Source organism: Panthera onca, chromosome D4 (assembly GCF_046562875.1).
Source record: "Panthera onca isolate mPanOnc1 chromosome D4, mPanOnc1 haplotype 2, whole genome shotgun sequence".
Taxonomy (NCBI): Eukaryota; Metazoa; Chordata; class Mammalia; order Carnivora; family Felidae; genus Panthera; species Panthera onca.
The window spans coordinates 43,656,066-43,676,555 of record NC_138351.1 but is presented as its reverse complement, the minus strand read 5'-3'; the positions used below and the strand labels follow the sequence as shown (position 1 = coordinate 43,676,555).

At 36.4% G+C, this 20,490-nt stretch overlaps 1 protein-coding gene and 1 pseudogene across 5 annotated transcripts in view; one reads left to right on the top strand and one right to left on the bottom strand.

Annotated features, from left to right (window-relative positions):
• ADAMTSL1 (ADAMTS like 1) overlaps positions 1 to 20,490 on the bottom strand; it is an 881,240-nt gene that overhangs the window by 693,045 nt on the left and 167,705 nt on the right. The window lies entirely within an intron of this gene.
• Positions 11,459 to 11,556, top strand: LOC132663982 (U2 spliceosomal RNA; annotated as a pseudogene).

Sequence of the window (20,490 nt, the reverse complement as noted above, 5' to 3'; positions counted from 1 at the left end):
TCAAAAGCAAATAATTTGGGTCTCAAAAACTAATGATTTTGAGAAACATCCTCATGGGTTATGAAATCAATTTTCGTATTTTACCGTGTTTCTCATTCAGGTTTTCCCTTCTTCCCACCTTCCTTCCTTTTTTGGCATTATTGCTACCGAAGTCTTGCCCATTTGGGTATCGTTGGTAGCTGCAAGCCTCCGGGAAGTTTGGCTCACTTCAAATCTCCTCATATAATATTTGCAGCACAAACTTGTCAGTTCAAACTCATTCTCTGGATGGATTCCTCTAGCTTGGTTAAGCTGTTTGGTCTTTATAGCTTTGCCCGTAGCATTCTCTTGACCGTCAGAGATTATCTGAGTCGAATGGCCAACCGGTATCATTTCATTAAAACTGCTGTCATTAGTGACTTTTTCAGGGTGAAATCCAAAGAATATCTTTTAGCTTTCTCGTTGCTTGATCTCTCAGTGACATGTGACCCAAGTAAAGTCTTCTTTTCAATCTCCTAAATTTCCACCTTTTCTTAAAATTTCTCTTACCTCTCTTGATGCCCCTTATTGGCCTTATTTGATCTTGAGCTTTAATTCCATCCCCTACAGTTGTGACACTTTCTCTCTCTGTTCACACAACTGAGTGATCCCAGCTCCAACACTCAGTAGGCTAAATGACTGCGAGAAAGTTATTTAAAGCTATTTGTGCCTGAGTTTCCTCATCTACAAAGTGGAGTAACAGTATCTATTTCATAAGGTTATTGAGTTAGATTCTGAGTTAATATTTATTATTTTACAAGTTAAGAATATTTATTACAATTAGAGTTACTTAATATAAATATTCTTAGTATTAGGTACAATGAATACTAAAAGGAGTTAACATTTATAAGTAATCAGAACAGTGATTGGCATATAGTAAGCACTTCTTAAATGTTTCTTTATTATTTTTTTCATTAACCCTCATGCCTTCAAATTATCGCCCAGACCTATACTTCCAACAAAGATTTCTCCTTAGAACTTAAATATTCTCACCTGAATGCTCCCTGGGTACCTTGATATCTATCAGCTCTCATAAGACTACCTTCTTACCTGTTTCATCTCAAGAATTAGCACCAGCCAGGTACCCATGCCAAGACATGGACCTTAATTCTTTATTCGACCTCAACCTACACATCTCACCATCAATCCTGTTAATTCACTTTCCCAGACCTCCTTGGAATCCATTCTGCTCTCTCTAGTCTTGCCCAATCCCATCTATCCTCCTCACTGCAGAGGAGAAAACTTAAGAGTTTTGCTGTTGTTGTTTTCTATTTTCTAGGATGTAATCAGATGTTGCCACCAATGAAAATTCTTCCATAGAACTCTTGCCCTACCGCCACCACCATTATTAGTCAATGAGGGCCCAAATGCCTTTAGCATGGCCTACTATGTCTCCCTGCTTGACCACGACCTATGTATGCCCTTCATCTCTGTTTTCCAGCCAGCATTCACCCTCCACAATCCAATCATATTTAAATGACTTTTGGGTCCCCAAGTAAACCATAATTGCTCAGAATTCAGCCTTAGTACACACTACCCCACTTCCTAATCCCTATAACCTTCTAGCCAACTCATTATCCTTTTAGAGTAGGTTGAGGGAGGAGCCCTGGACGACACATTAGAACATGTGTGATGCAGTATCATTACCGACTGACTGGATTTACAAGTGATGTACCCTGCTACACCTCAGATTTCACTCTGGCAAAGAAGGATCATCTGTTCAACAAATATATTTGAAGATCTCATCTGCCAGACCTGTACTAGACTCTAAGGATACAGCAGCAAATAGATGGTACCCCTGCCTTCATAAGGTTTATACTGCAGGGGTGAGGCTGAATCTCGACCAAAGGAAAGAACTGGTCAGTGTTCTGCTACTGCCTCCTCCTACTGTGCATACTTCTGTTACATTTCATATCACTATATTGCAACTCCTGGTGTTCTTTGTGCTTTAGCTTAAATTTCTCCCCAAAAGAAACAGTAAGACAAGAATTTGACTCAGGTGGTTTATTTTCTGGATGATCTCAAAATCACAGATGAGGAAAAGTGAGGCAAGAAAGACAAGAAACCCAGTAAGGGGTTTGTTAGAGAATAGATGGCAGCAATGGGCAACGGAGTCTCCATCCCTCTGAAATGAATCTACATGTCTAAGAATTGTCACATCAGATGGTGTTGGAGCTGAAGTACCCCACCTCTGTTAATGGAGTGGCCCCTGGGGCACATTAACCCCACTGAACATCCTGGTTACACTTGCCTGAGGGTCAATTCAGATGGACTAAGGCAAGAATGGACAAGACCTCAATAACATCTATTGCTCTGTCCAATTCCCCTACCAGCCTGAGCATCACCATAAGCATGCATTACCCATTTTCCTATTTATGGGACTTAACAGAGTACCTAGGCAGAGTGCCCACTCAATAAGCATGCTTAATAAATGCACAACTATCTACTACATCAACAATATGAAGGAAATGCTTTCAACAGGATCCTGTTAGTTTGTAACACTGAAGGCTAAATGGGCACAGGTAAGGAAGCACCTATTGGGGAAATAGTTTTCAGGACAAAACACCAGATTTGAAACTCAAAGATTATAGATATCTAAACAGATTTCTTTCTCTCTAATCACTGACCACTGTTATGGACTGAATGCTTTTGTCCCCCACACCTTCTAATTGATATGTTGAAGCCCCAATCCTCAATGTGACTGTATCTAGAGAGAGCGCCTTTGTGTAGATAATTAAGATTAGATGAGGTCATAAGTTGTGGGCTCTGATCCAATAGGATTAATATTCTCATAAGAAGAGACACTAGAGGGCTAACCTGTGCATGTGTTCACTCACTCACTCACTCACTCACTCACTCATTGGTGCTCTCTCTCACAGCCATGTGAGGACACAGTGAGAGAGCAGCCATCTGCAAACCAGGAAAAGTCCCCACGAGGAACCAACCCTGCCATATCTTGGTGTTAGACTTGTCAGCCTCCAGAATTCTGAGGAATAAATTTCTGTTGTATAAGGCCACTCAGTCTATGGTATTTGCTATGGCAGCTGAGCAAAGTAAGACAACCATACTTGAAGGGATGTATGGTACTTATGAGGTGGGTTCACCAATACTATCAGGAAAGACTTGCATGGAAATAGCCAGTGTTTGGCTTTCCTAGGGCTCACTACTTGACATATATCCTTATGAAGACCCTGACCCCAAATTCTTTGTTTATACAAGGCTGTATTTAGGTATAAAATCCCCTGAACACACAAGACTGTCTGAAGAGAACAGATACTACATTGATTATCTAGAATTATTCAGAAATTCCTTGCTCAGATTTTTAAATCAATCTTGAAATTTTAGGGATAAATATTTATTGACAATGATGGTGATAGGCTTTGCGTAGTTTGCTTTTGTTGGCATAAAATAACTTCCCATTTCATAGGCATATAAAATGAGCACATAAAATGGTTAAAAAGGGTTCCTGAACATCAAATAACTCATACTAAACATACTGATGAGTTAAGTGTAAATAAATGAGAAACACATGGATAAAATTTTCCTTAAATACATAAAGCCTTAGCCATTAAGTGAAAAAGAGACTGACAAAACACATCTGGGGTTTTGCCCACTGCAAAAATTATTTTTAGTTTTGGATATTAAAACAAATTACAATTCAATGTGTCTAACTTGCGTATAAGCTCTTGATTTATAAAACAACTCTTGTCATATAATGATTGGGAAGATGGTATAGATAGTTATGAGAACTTGGGGCCTGGATGGAGAAAATTCTTTAATCTCATTTAAGAGCAAAATGGTCAATTTTCTTGCTGGCTTTTTTTTTTTTTTTTTTTAGCAAAGCTTGAAGAAACAATTTCTGCACTTCACTTTGAAAAATGAACACATGGAAACAGCATCATTTTAGAGAATAAAATTGTTGCTACTTTTTTCACACGGACTAATACCAGTTTAGAGGTAGATGAGAGGAGTATTTACTTTACTTTAGTTTATTGAACAAAGGTGATCAAAAAGTAAATTTTAATTCTCCTCCCAAGTCAACTGATCATGGGAGGAATGGGTTGGATTAACTTATACTGTTCATGTGTTGCCAGATTAAGTTTGTTCCTTAATTATCACCTATAAGTGGGCATAGCAAAGTAAGATCCTAAGTGGGTTTTGTGTTAACTGGTAGCTTTCCCTAGAAAGCAAAAAGGGCCTATTTCTATTTAGCGTTGAGAATCCTCATGCCTGAGCTCAAGTTTCTATTTAGCCTTGAGAATCCTCATGCCTGAGCTCAAGCTCTGTAGTCTCCTTGAAAAACTTGGTCACTGCTGCAATTCCATCCTACTAGTTTTTCTCCTGACAGAGACACAATTAATTACCGGCTCAAATCTGAACCCCTAAAAGCTTCTGGCTCAGGATGGCCCAATTGGGAGTTGCAGTTCTTTCAAAGGACAGTACAAAAGAAGGAGGTCCCAGGGAATCATCTATCTTTGAGCATCTTGATTTTTTTAGTCTAGACCCTGGTGGCTGGAATTCTCAGAAATTCTCTAAATCTCTCTATTCCTATACCTTCCCTATTCTCAGCATTCCCGGGGCCACAGTTCTCAGAGCCAGTACCTTCTTATTGATCCCCTGATCAACCTGGAATCAATGTGAATTGAAGAAGACTTAATGATTGTGAATAAGCCTTGATCAGTTATAAGATGCCTGAGAGGTGAGAACTAGACAGTCCATAGCCAACTGCCCTCAGATCCAGGTCAGGAACAAACAACAGTTGCCTGTGGAAAATATTCAGAGAAACGGAGCCTTCCGGCACCAATGAGGAGGAATGTGATTCAAGGAAAACTGAGTAACTGAAAGTAGTCTTTAGGAAAAGAGTAAAGCAAAACATTACTGAATGAAGAAAGGGCATCCCAGGACTCCTTGTCAGCCTCGAGTGGCTGGGTGTGGAGAGTTTCACCTCCTCCCTTGCCCGTGCTCCTCCTTCTGCCTTCTGGATCTCTCTCTACTCCTTTCACAAAACAAATTAATTTACACAGAACAGCAAAAAGTGATCCTGCTAATGGCAGAAAATAAGGTATCAGCTTGTCACTCTCTCTGCTTGGGTTTTATGAGCAGGGCAAGTGGCAGCAGGAGTATAACTATCAATCACACCCACATAGATGTCAGAGGACTGTGGGTACTGTACAGTCCCAAGAGTGGTATCATGCTGCCAACAGCTAAGAATTCTCAGGGACCTGAGGCTCACAGTGCTAAGAATTAGGCAATACATTTGGGTAAAGAGGAGGTAAAAAGATTGTCTAGTGTAAACTTCAGGTGCATGTTTTATTGTTATGATCATCAATCAGTTTGTTCCAGGACTCTAAGTTCTGAGACAAGGACATCCTTTTATTCATACCCTTTGAATTTTGAAGACATAGTCAAGAGACCACCTACATATGCCTTAAAATCACCCTCAGGAAAGAGCAAATACATAAGTCCTAGGCTGAAATCGGATGATAGAAAACAGGAGGGTGATTCATTGCATGGGGAAGCTACATTCTTCAGAATGTCCCTAAACTGGCCAACCACATGTTCCAAAGAAACATTGCAGTCCACTGTGCCCTGGGCTAATGTGCACAGGATCCAAAGTCTTCCTGGATGGTCTCCCATAGGAGAAAACATCAGAATGTTTCTGAGTGATTCCTGGTAGTATCTTATAGAGCCCCAGAGCCTCTCTCGTCACTGCACATCTACAGAATTCCCAATCTCTTTACAATGAGAAAGGAAGAAAGAAAACATAAAAGAGGGTACAAGACATAGGGATAAACAAATATGAATAAAAGAGAGGAATGATAGTGACAATTTCTCTTTTCCAACAAATGCAAATGATACATATTTATGCAAAGAAATTTTGTATTCAATGTATTAAATTTCTGGTGTTTGCATATGCAGCTGAGAGGGTCTTTCATGATACTTTCTCTAAAGTCATTTTCTGAATGCAATGGGGGCTTTGAAGAGCCTGCAGGATTGGCTAATGCCTATCAACTCATTATGGCCCCACATTTTTTACCAATTCTATACCACTGCCAGGGAAAACAATAAAATGTGTCCCACTCCCTCTGCACACACCATTGCTTTCATAGGGGAACTGCTGGTGAATTTCAACTGCAAATTCATTCTTATAATTTTTATTTTAATACTGAAAAGAGTTTCATTTCAAGAGATAAACAACTATACAAAGAAAAAGAGAAAAAAAATCTAGATAATCCTCCATCCAAAGTCCATGACAGGATATTACATGGTTTATCCCACCGTTTTACTTATTAATGTTCAAGCAGATTCTAAGGATAAAATTAGAAACAGCTCTAAATGCCAAATTTGATACTAAAGATGCTGGGTTTTTTTGTTTGTTTGCTTGTTTGTTTTTTAGGTAAATGCAAGAAGCTAGAGCACAGCTAACTCTGGGTCGTCTGCCACCTGCTAATTACTAAACACAAACCAGTATGATTCATTTTAACATTCTCCATGATCTGGCCTCCAATAATCATTAAGATCACCATATTCCGAGCCCTTGCCTTTAATAGTTAGCATGAATACTTTTGCCCACTTCTCTCAAATTTAAGATTCTTGGGCCTTGGAGGAATGTAAACACCACAAATTCTTTCTTCAAAAGAGGTTTTAGCTCTGAAAATCCTTTGCTCTAGTTTAATAAAGACGTATTTTCTAAAACCACTCAGTATAAAGCCACTCCTTCTATGTTTAAAGACAGAGCTCTTTCAGGTTCTGTTTTATTCTATTTGCCCACCAGGAATCAGGAGTGGTGTGGTGGCAGGAAACTGCACTTAGAGACTTGGCATTACGGGCTTGAAGAGCTGGGGTAGTTCAGACTCACCCTTTGGTCAGCATTTAACACCTGGTAATGTAACTTTCTAATCTGTACCAGGTTATATACCTGTCTTCCAGTCAATGCCTTAAGACATGCAGTTGACATCATATTCACAATGATGATTTAATGTTGTGGGGAAAAGGCAGCACAAGAAACAGTCTGGGCCTCGCCAGATTTTCTTGTCTGAAGCTCAAGGAAATGGATATCTGTTTTTCTTTTTCCCTTTTTGTTTTCTTTTGTTTAAATTATTTTCAAGTTTCCAAACTGTCGCTTCTTTCTTTCTTCCTTTCTCTTCTTTTTATTCCTTCCTTTTTCTTCCTTTTTCTTTTTATATCCTTCTCTTTCTTCCTTCCTTCTTCTTTATTTTTCTTTCTCTCTCTCTCCGTCCCTCCCTCCATCTTCTCCCCTCACCCCTCTCACTAGCTCTCTCTCTTCTTCTGGGGAAAGGAGGTGGTGGCCTATATTCTTCTCAAATCCCAGAGTTTGGCTGTAAAAATCATATTATTTCCATATTCATCCAGAACTTCGATGCCTTTTGCCCAAAGTACTGCCATGTTGAACACTACAACAAAATATTCTCATTTAATGGTGTCCCTCACAGAGGATTTCTACCCAGGAAGTTTTGTTTCAGCTTTACGCATTCAAGGAAATGCTTCTCATGCAGAAGTTAGAGGTAAATTCTGGTGCTAATATAATTAAAATCTGCATTAATGTCCTAGAAATTGGAAATTTTATACACAAGAAATCAATGTAAAACTGCTACATTAAGAGCCATTCAGCTCAGAGATCATGAAGGGAAATGGAAACTAATATAGCCTTATATGTAGATCAATTCTATCTCCAAATCACAAGAATAACTTACAAATATTGCATCCAGCCTCTCCATGCCCCTAGGACAGGTATGATGCTACAGGGATACAAGAAAGATTAGGTGTGGAGTTAACAAAAGAACAATGGGAGAAGAGAAGATTGGAGAATGTAGAAGAATAATGAACAAAAGGAAATTTTATTCACAAATGGCTGGCAGAAGTTGCTTTTTAAAAAGTCCCAACTCTGTTAGTCTACAACCCATTCTTGTCAGTCACTTGAGAAAGTTTTAATGGTATTACCAGATCTTTGTGAAATTTCCTCCTTTTAAAAAATGACCATGGCGATACACACAGTCTGTTTGATTATATTTGAATTGGACATCCAGGCACATTGTGATTATCTAAACTTAGGCCATTTTTCCTATTGGCTAGAACCTCCTCCAAAAACCCAAAAAGTACAATTGTTGCTACTGATAGGCTGCTCTGTTGCAAATAACTCTACAAGTGAAGGTGAGGGTGGCATTTCCAATGTCAAGGAGAGATTAGGTGGATTCCACTTTAATTTGCCTACACTCTGTCTTTTGATCACAGGTAATTGTGAATTGGCTCTAGTTCAAAGACAGACAGACAGAGATTTTAAACTCATGCAGTCTTTACAAGATTCACAATAGTATGCCCTGCTTACTTGGCCCTTTTCTCCTTAGCACAATAAATGTGCGCTCAACAGAGTTGAAACTTGTCCTGAAAAACTCATGGCCTCAGGGGTTCCATTGAGAAATGCTGTGTGGGCAAACAAAGCTCTCTCTTTGCAGCTTTACAAATGATAGGTTTTCACTTTATAAGATGTTTTCACTGCATTCTTAAAGCATCTGGTGATGCAAAACAGCATGGGCCAGCAATCCCAGTTTAGCATTGTATGTGAAAACAAATGTCTATTCATGTGAGGCTCACTCTCCCTCCTGGTTAGCTGCCTTCATTGAGAAGCTGGAAGAACAAGATGCAGAGTAAGGGGGCGAAAGTGAAATGCTAGCGTTAAGCAGTATGTCTCCGCTCTCCTTCAAGCACCTCCCTCTCATCACTGGCCAGACTAGTGACAGATAGGATAGCTTCCACCAAGCACTGCACAAAGCTTCCAAGGAAGAAAGGAGGTGATGAGAGTCCCTGTGGGAATTCAAAGATAAGAAATATCTGTGCAGAGAATAAACAATGAAAGAACCTCCTGACTGATTTTGTAGAGTTGAGCACGAGTCTGATTACAGAATTGAGCTTCCAGCTGCTATAACTAAACCTTTCCCACAACCAATTTGTTTGATAAGCTTTCCTAACTTTTAGAACCCTGACATGGTCCAGAAGGTCTATGTTTTTTCTACTCTCCAGGGAGGATTACTTGACTAATTTTTCAGGATGGTTTTCCCAAAGGGAGAAATGGCTATGCTGTATAAGATGTCACAAACTTAGATACAATTATGTCTATGTATACATTCTAATGGGTTGTATCTTTCGACAACATCTTCCCCATGGAAACAGCCCATGTCCTTTATTGCATTTGGCATTACGGGTTAGGTCTGCAAAGAACTCTTTGGGAGGCCAGTTTACTTTCTGCTTTCTTGTTGCTATGTGATTTCTCTAGTACAGAGATACTCTTTCAAGTACCGTGTGTTTTTTTTTTCTCTAGGCTAGAATTCTCCAAAAAATTAAGAAGACTGCACCTTATAAAATGAAAGGCTCAAAAGTACACTATCGCAAACGATAAGGTGATTTTTATTTTGCAACATTATGTGAAACAAAGTGCGTAGCTTGGAAGGCAGTGAAAACATGAACAGAGATTCTGCTTTTCCTTCTCTTCCTAAACCATTCCATCGAGATGTTCTCAGTCTGAACAGTATAGCCAAATCTTGATTATCCTTAGCAATCAGACCATGGACAATTAACACTCAAGGATCATAGACTCGTAGATCTAAAAAGGAAGCCAGAGGGCACTTGGTCTAATTCATTTGTTTTACAGGTGAGGTAACCGAGTCAGAGAAGTTAAGTGTCTTGAACAAATTCACACACCTAATAAAGGGTAGAGCCTAGAACTGAGTTTCTGACTCAGTTTACTTTTCTCTTTTCACTCTTTCCATTGAAATTGGAATTATTTCTACAGGATTTTTTTTTTTTATTTATCTGTTTTAACACATAACCTTGACCCCTTTTCCCACAATAAAAGTTCTTAGGGACATAGGTGCTGAGTAAGCCCGAACACATCCAGTTAAGATGAAATCACCCTTCACTAATTTGCCTTACTTTGCTCTTGTTTACTCTTAGTTTGAAGCATTGGGTAAATGTTAAAATGACAAAAGGCACAGGAGGATAAAGAAAGCAACGGTGATTCACAAATGGAATACTCAAAGTGTGAATAGTCACATTTCAGCAATCCAATATTAAAGGGGCAATCCAATACCCTGACTACAATACCTAGACTACAGGCACATGCAGGGTACAAGCAACACATGTGGAATCTGAGGGAGACTCCAGTTCCTTTAGCGCGAAGCACTATAGAATCAAGTCGCAAAGCCTTCGTAATTAGCAGTTGCTTGTCTCCAACTTCATCTATTTGTGTGAAAAGTCTATCAGTAGGAGAAAAGTTTATAGTAACTAGGGAAAAAATAAAGGGATAATTACAACAATGCTAATGGCATATTACATGTGGATCAATGAGACCATTGAAAAGAAAAGTGGCAACACAGGAGTTGGAAAATATGCTCCATAGTGAGTAAAACTCCCTAGGTCTCAGTTTCCCAGAGAAGGAAGGGATTGAACAATTAGCTTCCTAAAGCATCTTTTAAATAGCATGGGTTCCACAGGATGTTAATTTATTGAATGTGTATATACATGGACAGACACGTACAAACACATGATAAAATAAGTTTGAGAAACCTTGGGTTATGAAAAATCAAACTGGCTTCAAACTAGGAAACTCCAGAGCCTTCAATATACTCATAAGCGTGTGTATCTCCCAAGCAAGGAGTACAGTGCACAGCCCTCAAAAATTCTTATTTACAGACCACCTGTGGGGCTAGTGTTCCACAGGGCACATATTCAGAACCCTGGCCTAAAAGATATCTAATGCTTCTTCTAGCTCTTAAATTCTTAAATATGATTCCATGGAATATAGGTTGAAGTATCTAAATGTCACTTCAAAAAAGTTGCCCAGTTCACATTCATTGCTCTTTCTATAGTAGGCACTCAAATGCTACTATAAACCTATGATGACAAATACTTTAGGCTGGTAAGCCTGAAATATGCATCCGCACACCATGAAGCTATTGATCAAGCAGGGAGTGTAATCCTGTAATGCCTATTTGCCATAAGAACTTGAGGTTATTTTGTATCTATTTTTCAGAAATTCATAGTGCTGGCCTGAGAGAACAGAGAAAAAAGTTGACCTCTATTTGCTTAGAGTATTTCTTAAAATACATTCATGTTCTTGATATCACAAAAATCCTCAGAAAAGATTATCATCTCTTGAAAGAACATAGTTACAGGTATCCAACTGTAATTTTGAAAAAATATATAGCATGTAATGAGCTTTCAAAGTCATATGTTTTACTGCAAATTGTCCCTAAAATTATCAGGCAGCCTAGTCCTAAGCAGGTAAAATATTTACAATGAAAAACCCAGATGTCTTTAATTTTCAATGAAAAAAAAGTGTTTTCCTGACCTTCCACAATCTAATTTGTTACATATCATTAAAGATCTCTTTATCCTGGAAATATTTGGAATCTCTGCTTATATAATCGCTTCTCGGCCTTTTGGCTAAGATCAAGTGTGGAATCTCTGCTTATTAAGATATAGCCCAGAAATACAGAGAAACCATTTTTTAATACACAGTCTGCTTTTCAGACAACAGACATAAAAGTGACATGTGTACATATGCACAGGGAGAAGAGAAGGCTAATAGTCAAGGGCATCAGTTCAAACTTAAACAAAACCAATCAGCATTGTCATAATCAAGTTGAAAAGTGTCATAACTGTGATCTCCATAGTTCTGTACTCTATCCTCTTTGACCCATCCTGCACCAAGAGTTATCTTTTAGCTCTGATCACATAAGTCTATTATTTGAAAACTTCTGGAAGAGCTTTTTAATCTACAAAATTAAGTACAGATCCCTCTACCTGCCATTACCCTCCTTGATAATATGTATAAGCTTTTTAGACTAATGCTCACAACTTCCTTACGTGTCACATATTCTAGCCAAACTGGTCCTTTTGATGTTGCCTGAGCAAGGTATCTTTGGTACCCTGATAACTTTGTTCAAGCCAGCCCCTCCTGCTGGATGGTTTGCTCTGTTCTTTCTCCATTCCCCACTTCCATATCCTGCTTGTCAAAATCATATTAATCACCGAAAATGTTGCTCACTTCTAACTCTTCCATTAATCATTCTGTTTCTTCATGCATAAGTGACCACTAACTAACTGAACCAATATTTCCTCTCTACCTTAAATACTTTTTTGAAACATTTATGATCTGCCACATTTGTATATGATATGTAGGAAAAAGACCATGATATACCATGGCTTTATCTCAGGCACACGGTAAATAATATTTTCAGAAATAAGTGAATTTCAAGACTTGGGTATCAAATAAAGGACATATACAAACACTACAAGAAATCTGAATATGTGAAAAAATCAACCTAAACTAGAAAGTAGCAGATTGCATTCATAATGATTTAGAATGGCATCCTTTCAAGGAGTTTCTTCATATATCTAATATATATATATATTAAAATATTCATATATCATATATATATTATATATATATATATAATATTAAGTAACACCTTTCCCAAAAGGCACTCAATGAAATAGCAATCACTTATGTGCCTCTGACCTGTCATCATTATCTAATTCATACATAGAATCAACCTTCTTACCAGGAAGAACATGAATGTGAGACAAGAAACCCCCTCCTCTGACCCAGAGTAAGGATGTATAGCCTTTCCCATCACCATAAGAACTAAGGGCCAGCTGGTTCTTCTTTGTTTTTCTTCTGATCAGGTAGATTCTCAAGTATTCCCTCTTACTTGAATATAGCACATTCATTTACTCCTACCTAAAGTAATTGTCTTCGTTATCTCTGAATCTCTTAGAACTCCACCCTCTGTCCTTAGTTCAGGGTAATTCTCCTTCCCAGGACCTATGCTGGACCAGAACAAGAGCCCTGAGAAGTGGCTCAAGCAGCAGATATCTTGACGAGATTGTGCTATCGAGGACAAGTGTTTTTCAAACTTTTCAAGAAACATTGTCTACATTTGATTCATTTCTCTGTATTTGATTTCCTTTAGAATATATTTTTATTTTTTTTTAACGTTTTTATTTATTTTTGAGACAGAGAGAGACAGAGCATGAATGGGGGAGGGGCAGAGAGAGAGGGAGACACAGAATCGGAAGCAGGCTCCAGGCTCTGAGCCATCAGCCCAGAGCCCGACCCGGGGCTGGAACTCACAGACTGTGAGATCGTGACCTGAGCCGATAGTCGGATGCTTAACCGACCGAGCCACCCAGGCGCCCCTAGAATATATTTTTAAAAACCGGTTCTCTGTAGGAACTCTAGAAAGATGGTAGAAACCATAGTGGTCTTAAAAAGATAATGTATCTAGATGGAAGAAAGGGAGGGAGAGAGGGAAGAGAAGAGGGAAGAGGGAAGGGGAAAAAAATCACATAGACAACATGTACATCAAAAGTAGTCACAATGTATCCCCATGAGTCTCCAACTTGATCAGATGAGGATAAGCCACCACCAATAAAAAACAAAAAACAAATAAACAAATTGGCATGGTATCAATGTTTGTGTGGGAGACAGCATAGAGAAACAATGGGATATTTGAAACACCAGAGAAGCAAAGACTCCTGAAATACCCAACAGGTATTTAATATATATAATAAGGCAGGCTGATTTCAGAACAGAAGCTGAAACTGAGAAGGGTTTGGCCAATCGAATAATAGGTGCATACAAGGGGCTCATGGTAAGGTCTTAAGGGAGTAAGGCAGGCTGACCCCTGTGGACATTCAAAACTAAGCAGCCAGGACTACCAAGACAGTGGCTCACGCTGAAAAGAAACTGCTTGGAGTGGAATATGAATTGCTCAGGAAAGGGAAAACAAAGATGAAGAAAAGAGAAGGTTACAGGAGAAAATGGAGGAGGGCAATAGAGTCAGGAAATTTCAGAAAGCAAGTTGCTATATTTTTTAGATGAATCTTCTTTCAATATATGTTTACTGGTCTTCTGAACTGCAAGTCTATTTTTTATGTATTTTTCTACTTTTCCTCATATTTCAGAAGAAGAAAATCCCTGAATTTCCTCATATTTCCTTTGTTTCTCATTTATCGTCTCTCTTTAGTATCTTCGATTTTTCTCTCTTCACAGATTATATTTTTTTTCTCTTGGCTTTCACACATAATCAGATTGCAACTACCTTGGACAAAAAGATTTTATTCAACTCTACCGTTCACATTAACTCTTCCCTTGTTCTCTCCACCACTACACTTGTCAAATAAGGTTTTCATACTTGCTACCCTCACCTCCTCTAATCAACTATATCAGTGATTTTACTGAGCCCTAATTTTACTAACTTGCTTTATGTCATTTTAAACCCTGTTGCCATCTCTTTTTAGTCACAGTTTTCTCTTAACTTCAAGACACCATTCCATTCCTCCTCTTAAATCTAGAACTACCCTCTTTCTAAAGTTTTTTTTTTTTTTCATCTTTTGCCAGGAAGTATGAATTTTCAGTATTTCCTGTTTTTGGACCTTTGTCCTTTTTCTTCATTTGTTCCTTTGGAAAGCTCATCCACCCCAAATATTCCAGCTATTGCCTCCATGTAAATAACTCCCAAATCAGTTTTACTAGTAAAGATGTCTCATTTAAAAACTAGTCTTTCATTTGTACTTTTGCCATATTTTTTAAGAGCACATAAAAAGAACTCTTGAAGTTAGAAAAACTAACCTGATGCTCCGCCTAAAAGTTCAGGGACACAACTTCCACATAAAAATGAGTAACATAAAATTACTGAGGTCAACCCCCATGGAAAGTTATTGAAAGCAAAAAAAAGACAAAGAAAGTGAATGACTAGTACAGAGAAAGAAAATATGCTTAAAAGACATCTCCACAAAACAGTTTAAAACCGTAACATTCTATTTATCTAACTAGGCTATGTGTTTAACTAGGCTAAAGCATATTAAGAAAATAGTACAATAAATAAAGGATAAAATAAATGAGAATTAAAAAACTCAGAAATGATATAATTACATCAGAAAAGAATTAGAAATAAGAAAAATTATATCAGTTGTAAAACTAAATTAGAAGGAAAACAACATACGATGACAAGAGCTAACATCTTAATAGAAATGGAAGGTAAAAAGAGAAAACTTAAAAAATGTAAAAAAAAGGAAGAAAGAAGGAAAAAGGATTCAAGAGAAGGTATCAAATATTGAAGATAGACAAAGAAAATCCAAAATGTAGATGAGTCTCTGAAGAAAACCAGAGAAATGAAAAAAAAATATACAACACAGTGTGTGTGTGTGTGTATGTATGTGTGTGTGTGTATATATGTATATATATGTATATATATACATGTATATATATGTGTATATATATATGTGTATATATATATGTGTATATATATGTATATATATACATATAGATATATATACATATATGTGTATGTGTGTGTGTGTGTATATATATATATATATATTCCACAAATATGGAAGCTTCCTATTAAAAGAACATATCCTATATTGGACAATAGTAATCTTCAGAATGACCAAGACATATTCTAGTGAGATTATTGGACTTCATGTTTAAAAAAATCTATTTAGCATTGAAGGAAAAACAGCCAGTAACTTATATGGGAAAGAAAATTAGATTATCGTCACACTTGTTCAAAAGCAACAGATTATGCCAGAAGAAAATGGAGTAACATGTTTAAATAAGCAAGGACAGAAAATGTGAACTCAGGATTTCATATCCAACAAAACTGACTTTCAGATATAAAGAACACACACACATGCACACAATTGTTGTGAACATGCAAAAACTCATGGAATGGACTTCTACTTCCAAGCATTATAAAATAAATTAACTACTCCTCCGACTTTAAATAAAACCAAAAATATATATATCAGCAACTATTTCAGACATTAATCAACAGACAGCCTAAAGCTGTGATCCCTGAGATAAGGCAAGCTCACAAAGTGAGACCCAGAATTGACTTGACTTTTATATAGGGGCATTTCTCAATTCCCTAATATACAGTTCAGTGAGTTGGAGGACCATCTGAGCACTGTGGTCCTGCAGAGATTAGAAGGCATGGATCAGAGCTCAAAGTAGGTGAATTGGCTGGAATCTGCAGGGCAGAACAACAGAAAAAGAGAGGCACAAAGAAAGTATCCAGAATTTTTGGGGGGGGGAGGCAAACAGGCTGGTGGGGGGGGGGGGGCGCATAGGCCCCTGTTGATTTCTTGGCAAAGACCTAGACTGTGTATCAGCAGAGAAAGACTATAGGAGGTTTGCCCCAGAAAGTATACCAGGATAGACCACATGTTGAGTCCTACAATTAGTCTTAATACTATCTCTGATCACAAAAAAATTAAATTGGAAATCATAAAAATAAGGTAGTTAGAAAATGTTCAAATGTTCGGAAATAAAATAACCACACTTTCTACCATGGGTCAAAGCAGAATTCACAAGGGACGTATGAAATTATTTCAAACTTAATGAAAATGGAAATATCAACATTTATGAGACATAGCTAACACAGTGTATAGAAAAAATACTGATTTAAATATTTAAACTAAAAAAGAAAGTTTAAAAATCAATTATCTCCATGTTCATTTTTAAAATTCCACTTTAAAAAGCTAGGAAGTAAATTTAAAGATCAAAATATGATCAAAATAAGAAAGAAAGAAATAATAAGGAGAATTTAATGAAATGGAAGACAATGGAGAAATTTAACAAAACCCAAGTTGGATTACTTGAAAATATTAATAAAATTAATGATCCGTAGCAAGATTAACCAAGAAAGACAGACAGAAAATACAAAATACTTTTAAAAATACCAGGAGCCCAGGTGGCTCAGAGAGTTAAGCAGCTGACTTCAGCTCAGGTCACTATCTCACAGTTCATGGGTTCAAACTCTGTGTCAGGCTCTGCGCTGACAGCTCAGAGCCCAAAGCCTGCTTTAGATTCTATGTCTCCCTCCCTCTCTGCCCCTCCCCTGCTTGTGCTCTCTTTCTCTCTAGAATAAACATTGAAAAAATATCAAGAGCTCTGTCTACTCAAGAAATTGAACTCATAATCAAAGAGTTCAACCCAAAATCCAGGTCCACTTATTTCACTAATGAATTTGATAAAGTATTTGGATTTTATATAAACTCTTCCAGAACATAGAGACGGAGGGGGATGCATTCTAACTCGTATTATAAGAGTAGGAAAACCCTCATACCAAAACCTGAAAAGGATTATTACAAAAAAATGAAATGTACAAATATTTCTCATGAACATCACTGTAAAAATTCCCTGAAAAAAATGAGTAAACAGAATTCAACTACATATAAAAAGAACAATCTAGCATGATAAAATGAGATTTATCTCAGGAATTCCAAAAAAAGAATCAGTAAAAGTAATTAAAAATTAAGATAATTTGTCATATTATCAGAATTAAAAATAACGTTCTTAACAGTTACAGAGAAAAAAATGTCACCAAATTCAATGCCTATTTATGAGAAATATTTCAGCACACTAGAAATAGTTGGAAACTTCTATCCTTGTAAATCTACAAAGAAACCAACAACTTATGCCATACTTGATGAAATACTGCTTTTACCTAAGGACAAAGGAAGAGTATCTACAGTCCCCAAAGCAAGAATATCTTTCCCACTATCATTCCACATTATACTCTGAAGATTCTAACCAATGCAACAGGGCAAGATACACAAGTAAAAAGCTCATAGATTAAAAAAAAAGTTGTTAAACACTGTTTGCAGAAAACATTATTGTCTATACAAATAACACTAAAAAAATCTATCAAAATAAACTATTAGATTTAATAAGTTAATTTAGCAAGACTGCATGTTATAAGATCAACATACACAAATCAATTACTTGCCTCTAGCAACATCTGGAAAATTCTATTTAAAACATAATATCACTTAAAATAATATTTTAAAATATAAATAATCAAGAATAAATTTACCAGAATATATCCAAGTTGTCTACACTGAAAACTACAAAATAATACTGTGAATAAATTAAAGAATATCTAAATTAAAAGACAGACATATTGTGTTCATGAATTGAAAAACCCAGAAGTATTAAGATTTCCTTTCCCTCTAAATTGATCAATAAATTTAACACAATTGAAATTATAATCTTAGCAAGATTTTGCATACACTGATAAAATGATTCTAAACCTCATATAAAATTGCAAAGAACTTAGAATAGTCAAAATAACCTTATAAAGGGAAGAGCAAAGTTGAAGGACTTACACTACCTCATTTCAAGACTTACTATAAGATAATATTGATCAAGTCAGTGTAGTATTATAAACAAACAGAACAAAACAAATTTCATAAATGACTCATACAATTTTTGACAAAGGTACTAATATAATTCAATGGGAAACTGAAAAATCTTTACAATAAATGTTGCTATAAAAATTGGGTATTAATCTGGAGAATAAAATAAACCTCAGTCTCTACCTTATATCACATACAAAAATTAATTGAAAATGGGTCACAGACCTAAATCTAAAAGGTAAAACTGTAAAACTTCTGGAAAAAGAATAAGAAAAATTCTTCACCACCTTGGAAATATGTAGAGATTTCTCAGTATACAAAAAATGCAGTAACCTTAAAAAATAATAATAAACTATAAAAATATACTTGATGAAGGATTGTATCCAAAATATGTAAAGAATCCTTACAACTAAGTAATAGGAAGGCAAAAACTAAATTTACAAAGTCTGTAAAAGACAACAAAGACATGTGAATGGCAAATACTCATGTGAAAAGATACTCGATATCATTAATGTGGAAAATGCCAACTAAAATTACAGTGATATACCACAACATGCCAATTAGATAGACTAAAATTTGAAAAAAAAATACAGAGTGTTACTAAGGATGTGGTGCAACCAAACGTTTATACATTTGTGATAGTAAGTTAAAATGACAATAACTTTGAGAAAAAATAGTCTGGAAGTTTCTTATAAAGTTAAATATACAGTTATCATAAGACCCAGCAATTGTATTTCTAAGTATTTACCCAAGAGAAATATATAACTACCAAAATATTGTACACATAAGTTTATATCAGTGTTACTCATAATAGCCACAACCAGAAACAATACCAATATCTGTCAACAGGTGAATGGATCAACAAATCGTGATATACGCCTACACTGGAAGGCTATATAGCAATACTGATACACACAGTGTTCAAAAATGTTATGCTGTACCAAAGAAGCCAGACCCAAAAGGGTATGTATCACATTATTTCATTTATATCAAACTCTAGGAAAGACAAATCTAGTATAGAGTGATAAAGCACATTGGGATTTGCTTAGGGTAGGGATAGATAACTGACTAGGTGGACAAGGGAGCATTTTTTGATGATGGAAATGTAGTATATATTGATAGTATACCTGATACACAGGTGGATATATTCATTAAAACTTTTCAAGAAGAATTAATGTCAATCTCTCCCACGCTCATCCAAAAAAACTTAAGAGGACAGAGTATTTCCAAACTCATTTTACAAGGCCAGCATCACCCTGATACCAAAGCTAGATAAAAGCATTATGAGAAAAGAAATACACAGACCAATATTCCTGGTGACTACAGATATAAAAATTCTCAACAAAATGCTAGCAAACCCAATTTAACATCACATTAAAAGGGTCATCAGCATAATCAAGTGGCATTTACCCCTGGCATGCAAGAATGATTCACCATACACAAATCAATAAATGTGATACAGCACATTAATGTAATGAAGAATAACAATTATATGATCATCTCAATAGATGAAGAAAAAGCTTTGACAAAATTCACTACGATTAAACTCTCAACAAATTTGGTATACAAGAAATATGCCTCAGCATAGTAAAGGTTATGTACGACAACCCATAGCTAACACACTCAATGGTGAAAGGCTAAAAGCTTTTCCTCTACGATCAGGAAAAAGACAAGGATGCCCATTCATCCCAATTTTGGCTGAAACTAACGTAACGTTGTGTGTCAACTGTACTTTAAGAAAATTTTTGATGAAAACAATCCCATTTACAATAGCATAAAAACAATAAAATATCTAGGAATGAATTTAACCAAAGAAGTGAAAGATGTGTACACTGAAAACTATAGGACACTGATGACACAAATTGAAAAAGACACAAATAAATGGATAAATAACAAATATTCAGGGATCACAAGAGTTAATATTGTTAAAATGTGCATGCTACCCAGTCCACCTATACAGACTCATTGAAATTCCTGACACAACCCTAATAGCATTTTTTACCGAAATAGAAAAAAAAATTCTAAAATTTGTATAAAACTACAAAAGACCCCAAAGAGCCAAAGCAATCTGGGATAGACAAACAAACCTGGAGGCATCACATATCCTGATTCCAAACTATATTACAAGACTATAGTAATTAAAATAATTTGATAAAAACACGTAGACCAATGGAAAAGAATCAAGAATCCAGAAATATTCCATCACATATAGTCTCATACACTATTTGATAAGGGAGCCAAGAATAT